Source organism: Dicentrarchus labrax, unplaced genomic scaffold (genome assembly GCF_905237075.1).
Source record: "Dicentrarchus labrax unplaced genomic scaffold, dlabrax2021, whole genome shotgun sequence".
Classification (NCBI taxonomy): Eukaryota; Metazoa; Chordata; class Actinopteri; family Moronidae; genus Dicentrarchus; species Dicentrarchus labrax.
The window spans coordinates 8966705-8974777 of record NW_026136710.1 but is presented as its reverse complement, the minus strand read 5'-3'; positions in this window follow the sequence as shown (position 1 = coordinate 8974777).

The window sequence follows — 8073 nt, the reverse complement described above, 5'->3', positions numbered from 1 at the left end:
AATTACATGTTACTGATTTGTTTTTGCATAATCACAGATAAACATCATTTTCTGACTAACCAGAATATAGAAATAAAAAATGTCCAAAATGTAAAATAATTTAAATTGTTATTTGAGTGCACACATACAGATTCCACAGCAATAATGAAACCCTGTACATAAAATTAGAACAGGAAAAACAACCTAGGGATTTGTGTCAGTGTAGCAGCCATGTTTGTCCATGCATTGTTTTTTGTTTATTTTTCTACCCTTGTGTTACACGTTTTATCCATGTGTGTACATATGAGTGAACAGTTATAGTGCGTGCTTGTGTTGTGTGACTGTGCGTGTAATTATGTGTGTGCAATTCTGTGCCTATGTGTGTGCGCCTGTGTATGTGTGTGTGTGTGTGTGAGGGTAATTATACAGTAGTGGACTGGTGGTGGGACAGTAAATCAACTGTAGAATGACTTGGATTGGTCCGCTTTGCCGGCAGCACTCCTTACCCTAACCGGTCATCAGGGAGGGATACACTCTTAGAATAAATACTGTGCGTGTGTCTATGTGTGTGCATATGTGTGTGTGTGTGTGCGTGTCTGTGTGTGTGTGTGTGTGTGTGTGTGTTGGGGTGTGGGCATGTATGCGTGTCTGTATACATCTATGCATACATTGAATTCACTGTATGTTTTTGTGCATTTTTACACGCAAGTTTTGCCAGTATCAAACGGTCTGCCCATGTGTGCGTTACTGTGTGTGCGTATATGTGCACATGCAGTATGGGCGTGTCTGTGCATGAGTGTATTTGTATGCACATAAATGTTGGTTGTGTGTCAGCAGAGTTCCTCACCCAAACAGGTCATGAAAAAGGGACTCTTGACTGCTGCCTTTCCACCGCAGTGGCCACTCGGCCTGCAGCCACACGGTTAACTGCGAATTAAAAACACTCTCCACAAACCCAGAGTGAAAGAAATATTTCAGTGCGTCACTCACAATCTAAAAGCATTTTTCAAATTTTATGAGATGGCCCTGCCTACAGAAGTGTAACCAGTTACTGTATATCGTTTTCTTCTTCTTTTTTTGTAATCTTAAAGGTTGGTTCACCAAAATTACAAAAACACAACCTATTTCCTCACTTACCTTGTGTCATATCTTTTTGTCCAGGTTTTGAGATATCTGTGTCCAGTGGTAGAAGAATTCTCAAGGTCCTATACATAAGTAAAAGAAGCAACACCACAATGTAAAAATAGTCGATGAGGAGTAAAAGACCTGCATTCTTACTCATACTTGAGCACAAAAGTATGATAAGCACAATGCCCTTAAAGTATCAAAAGTGAAGTGTAGTTAGTAATGAATGTTATATACTTATATTATAGGTTAATTATTATTGACACTTTAGCATTTTGGAAGTAGAAGTTGGAAGTAATTTGAACGATACAGTTAGTAGTAAAATTATACTTAAGGACAGTACTTCAGAAAATGTATGTTCCAGCAGCATGGCAAGAGGTGAATGGAAATTTCTTAGTGCTGCTCACACCATTAAAAAAATACCTTCATCAAAAATATTCAACAGCGGCACGTCTCTCCAGAAAGAAGATTACTCTGGATAATCTACAGACTTCACTGTGATCAGCTTTCATAGGGACTATGTATTTAGAGGGAAGTAGAATCAAGGAAATCTCTTCAGTGTTTGTGATAAATGTATTTTTTCTGAATGCTGTGTACATTGAAAAGTATATATGTGGCCTCGTTTAAACCCGATGACTGTGTTTGTATGTTTGTGTGTGTGTGTGTATTTGTGTGTGTGTATTCGTGATGATGATGAAACTGCCACTTCTGCCAACAAACAGAACGTGACTGACTACAAAACTCAGAAATCTGAAACACAGGCATGTTCCAGCATGAGTCACAATCACACACATACACACACACACACACACACACACACACACACACACACACACACACACACACACACACACACACACACACACACACAGACTGTCAAATGATTGGAACCAGCGATTATTGGCAATAAACACCAATCAGCTTGCTTGCACGTCGTGTCAGTGTGCGTTTATCTCTTTCTTTACAAAGCATAAATGTGAAACTTGGAGGCATATTGTTGTCTCCCTCCACATTGTGTGTCTTTTTGTGCCATTTGTTCATGATGAAAAGAAACCCACACCCCGTGCCTGCTGCACACACGACCCACAAAGCATCATGCGTTACTGTATGGGGGTGGTTCACTGAAGCCACCGATACATACTCACATATACCAGCGCAAAAAAACAACTACTTTGTACTCTTGATCACATATTTAGCCACAGCTACAGTGCAGCCCCCAACCTCCCCTCACCATGACGGCCACAGGCCAACCACAGACACACACGCTTCTTGCACACTTGTCTCTGCAGGGCTGTTATTAGGGGTCTGAATCTAAGGAGACGCCCCACAGGTGCTTCAGTACTTAGTTCAGGCTTTGTCCAGAGTTAATAATAGTAGCCATATCTCTTGTATGAAACCCCAAAGTGTTCAATGTTGAAGAAATAAATAAGAAATTATGACATAAATATGTGAATTAATAGTCAGAATGAAGCAAGTTTGTGAAATGATTTTAAAAATGGTTAAAACTCAACTCATTGCTATAAAATGTTATTTCATCATTCTTATTTTTATAATAACAAAGTTTATATAGGAGTTCAATAAAAAACTAAAATTAACACATATCATTTAATGATGCCACATTTTAGACTAAGTGATAGTCTTCAGTTTCTATTCAATGCTATACTAATGCGCTACGATAATGTAATGTTTTTGAGTCAAAATATAATTTGTGGTTTTTTCCAAGCAAATATTGATATATGTGATTGATTGCAATTAAATCAGTATATATATTTCTGCCACATCTTAAAGCCTCCATGCCACCCTCTACTCCCCTGCACCACTAAAACAAATCCGAAACCAGTGTACAGAAAAACTTTAAGCATTTTCCAACTCAATTTAAAACTCCTTTAAACATATTTGAATTAAATTTCCTTTGAGGAGACATATAAGCTTGTGTGTCTTACACTGACGCACAGACGGTTTTAAAAATAACTGTTCAGTAACTAAAGAGAATACCATAGCAACTCTCAGCTGTAAGAGCTCACCTGAGTGAGTTCAATGTGCAAGGGAACAATCTAATGACACTGCTTGATCTATAACTTTTATTTGCTTTAGTTAAAAAGTTCACCGCACAACTAAATATCAAGTGTTATAAAATAGTTCATACCTAACTTACAAAGGGAGTGATAGAGCAAATAATTGTCAAAAGATAATGTGATATTTAAGGCGTTGGAGAACTGAATGAAACAAAACTTAACTGACAGGTGTCACTGAAGTTTGAAGAACTAAAAGAAATGAAGGATATACATAATAATAAATGTGTTATTGCACATTAATTTTATTACAATGTACTATTATTTCCTTTCAGTTTCTAATATTAATTGTTTTGATTATGTTGGATATTAGGACCACAATGATCATGATGATAAGCTTATCAAATAAACACAAATAGCAACAAGCTAGGCACAGTTGTACTTTTATCTATTTATTAAAGATTTGACTTCATTAACAACTACACACTCATACAAATCACACTCACATGTCTACATTAGAGAAGTCTGGAAAATAAATATATTCTGTGAGAACTGAATGCATTAAAATGATTGCAGCCATGACACATACACATGCTCACAGACACACACACACACACACACACACACACACACACACACACACACACACACACACACACACACACACACACACACACACACACACACACACACAGAAGTAAGTGAGGAGTTTTAATTAAAAAAAGGTCCAGAGGAGCCCACAGTCTCTCAGCCTTGAGTGGGATGTAGTTTGGCTGGGCATGAACACAGTATAACCAGACATACTCCTTTCATCCCCCCCCCCCACACTCCCAGACAAGACACAAACAAGCCACACACACACACACACACACACACATACACACACAGATGTTATGTTGGGTAATTTTAACACCATACTCTGACCTGAAGGCACCTCATGCTATCACTGTGTGGACTGTACAGTTCAGACAAGGTCAGTCAGTGGGCTGAGATTTCTGTTTTAACACCCCTAGTTGGAGTCCTCCTGCTTCCCCCCCCTCCCCGCACAGGAAAGGGTGAATGTGGAAACATGTAGCCACATCATGCAAAGAAATATGCATGGGAAAGCAAGTTACTGTAAGATAAAAAAAAGGGTTGTTGTTAAAAAGCTACTTTTTAATCAGACAGCATACCAGACCACATTCTTATCAGCAAACAAGGGCCAACAGACAGTGTGAGAACTATTGATAAAGACTTTAAATCAGGAAGAGAGAGAATCTTCACAAGTTATTGGTAATCAGTTTGTGCAATGTAAATATATTAGGAAATCCTAAAATTGAAGTTAAACAATTATAGCATGCTTTCTGAAAGGAGGTCATATACACATTTAATTTGGAGTATTGTAACACGGCGTTGTAACTGCCATTCCACAAATGTTTTTTTAACTTTCCTTTTGTCTCCAAATGGCTCTAATGACTCCAACACTTACTCATGTCCAGACAGCGTAATGCCCCTACATAACCCATAAATGAGAAAGACTAGACTAGATTAAACTGCCAGCACATTGACACAGGGGATAATGAAAAATCCCTAAAGGGTGACGTAAATTAACAGGAAACATGTCATCGACATCTGTCATAAATGTTCAGACAAAAAAGTTAGTTTAATAGATTTAAACAAACACATTACATAGTGTTGGGCAGTGTCTGTTTTTGAGTTACATGAGAATACAGATCCGGAGAGTTTTTATGTTTAAGTTTGTACGTTTTAAGTCTTTTTGACATTGAGCATGTAGCAGGGTTGGGATCAACTTTTTATTACAGCCCCCCTTCCACTAAAAAATGCTAATTGTTACCTCACCTCAATGTGCAGAATGACTTATGCAGAGTTTCATACTAAAAGACTGTTTTGACATTCATCAATCTGGTCCAATGTGCATCTCAGGAGCACTTTGAGCCACAGACTGACCCAGCCCCAAGCCTCAAAGCGGTTTGGAGGCTCATTTGTACCATCTGCCATCAGACCACAACGCCACAGCACCCAGTACCTCCAACCCCCGCTGACTAAGACTGGTTTAAACTCCAACGTACAACGCACAACCTTTTAGCACAACTATTTATATTTAATTTCCACATGTACAGTTTAGGTTTTAGTCAAGCTGATAAAATATTTGCACACCATTCTTACTTGAATATTGCATAGTGTATATACTTTCATTTATAGTCTTATATGTTCTATTATATTTTGTAATATTTTATTTTGTGATATCTTGTTGTACCTCTACTTCTGTACTCTATCTTTTACACTACATTCCCCTATGCTGCTGTGTCAATTTTGAATTTCTCCTAAAGGGGATCAATAAAGGTACATCATATCTTATCTTATCTTATCTTATCTTATACACATGTGATATGGAAATTTGAAACCAGTGAAGTAGGAGACATCTTGTACACAGCAATTAAATGCTTGAGAGGACACTTTTTATTTACTCTAATGCAGGGTTTCTCAAAATGTTCTAACTATTTTGTGACAGAAAATACAGTTGCCTTGGCCAACCCTACTTAGCAACCGACAGTTCAAGCAGGAACTAATAAGAAGATTATTTATTGCTGATTGTTGTTGAATCCTGAATGCAACTGGTTCAAGAACCAGAACTAATTTGGTGGGTACCCCTGCTCCACACTTTACACTTTCCTGTTTGGAGCCACAGTGTTTTTGGACGATTAATTTTACCTCGTCTACTATCTTGCCATCACATCTCAGCTAGTAACTCACCATGAATGTATGCATGTGCTACGTGTATAAATGTGACTATGTAGCAGGCTCATAATAAAACCAAATATTAAAGGAAATGCAAAAAAAAATAAAATTTTTCAATTCAGTGCCCTAATAGTTTAAAATGAAATATATAGTATTTTCATAATTGTATATGTTTTTAATTAATTTGCTTCATTTAAAAAATATATTTTAGAGATTATTCTGCGTACCATTTGGGACAGCGCACATTCCACCAGTGGTACACGTACCATAGTTTGAGAACCAGTGCTCTAATGATATTATTAATTTATTAATGATATATTTTTTATTAACTACTTATTTTTGAGGTATAATTATAGTGCAAATATGGCTTTTGATTCAAGACACAACAGAAAAGACAAGTGGTTTCCATTTCTTCCTAAATGTGTCTGTTTTCAGTTGCAGCTTTGCTGTGAGCTTCTCCATGAGAAAATCCTCTCTCTCCACTGTACAATTTTTGGAGGCTATGGCTTTAAAAATAATAAATTTTTGGAGTGTTCTCAGGTACTCGTATACCGAGAATAAAAAGTGCTAGGTTCAAAGTCAAATTAATCTCTTTTTGAACATTCTCAAATAGCAGTTTTGGGAAGCCCAGAATCAGTAATGTCCCCTGCCAAGCCACAACCCCTCTAACATATGTCAGATGAATAATTATATTTTGACAAAAGATGAGGAGCACAAATAACCTCTATTTCTGAGAGAATATTTCAATTACTTTCTTGCTCACATCCAACTATCAAACTATTGTTGAAGGTCACAGAAGTGTGTTTCTCCCTCCCTCCTGTCCTTCCACCATCCACCCATCCCAGTACTCTCCTGCACCTGATATCATTATCACCCCCCAACTCCTCCACCCTCCATCCCTACCTGTCACCCTCCCTCCTACCCCTGCTGCTCGTCCCGTCTCTCTCACCTCTCCCTCTGGTACCTGACACATCTCTCACCTCTCCTACTCCCCTCTCCATCCTTTACTCCACCTTGCCCTCCCTCATCCTCTTACCACCCGCCACCCTTTCTCTCTCTGCATATCTGTCCCCTCATTCTCTCAGTTTTGCCTCCTCTACCTCTCTCTGAACCCCTCCCTCTCCGTCCCTCTCCACTTTCTGACACACTATGTGTCGCTGGTGAACTTCCTTCTGTGTTCCATCTGCCCTTTTCCCACCTCTCCCACTCCCTTCCAGCAGACCCACCTACTCAACGGGTGCTCACCATACATGCAGGCAGGCGCACACACGGCCCGGAGCTGTCAACGCACTCCTCAGACGGTCCACGCTCTACCGCAGTTCAACAGCAGGGGGAGCGTCAGGCTGCCGAGGACAGGACAGAGGAGGGGGTGAGAGCAGGGCGGCCCCTCTGCTCCTGCAGAGGGAAACTGAAGGACAAAGCAAAGAGCAAATAAGTTGATCTTTTATTAGAAAAGGATGATCCTGCAACTTAAATTATCCCTGTTTGTGTGTGAAAAAAATAGGACAATGATTAGTCAGTTTATAGATTAGATAGGAAAAAATTATCAAACTACTTTGATAATCATTTATCATTAGTCATTTTCAAGCCAAATATTTGATGGTTGAAAGATGTAAGAATTTTCTGCTTTTCTTGATTAACATCACAGTAAATTGAATATCATTGGGTTTTGTACTGTTGGATGGACAAAACGAGACATGTCAGCTTGTGCTCTAGGATGTTATTGCCTTTTTTTACATCTTAAAGACCAAAGAATTATCTATTAATAGATAGATTAATCAATAATAAAAACAATTGTTAGTTACAGCTTTACATTTATGATTCCATGGGATTTACGAACAAAAAATCAGAATAAGTTATACTGAACCAAATTTGAACAAACATTCTTTTTATCACCTAGTTTTTATTTTACTGTTCTGTCTGGTATCTCCTGCTGTTACAGAATAAGAAACTGTGGTCACTGTGATATTGGGATCTTAAAATGGTTAGACTTGTGATGGTTTAAATGGTTTAAAACTGCTAAGGCTTGAGTGGGGATTCATCCCATAAGGAAGCAAAATCCCCTCCCAGTAATTAGGCTGTTTCTTGTTAATAACATTTGTAGGGAATATTTAAAATTAATATATATCTATGTTAATGTTTTTTTATTTTATTTTTTTTACCACATAATTATTATATAAATTCCTGACAGTCTCACAACAGCAGTACTTGCAGGGAT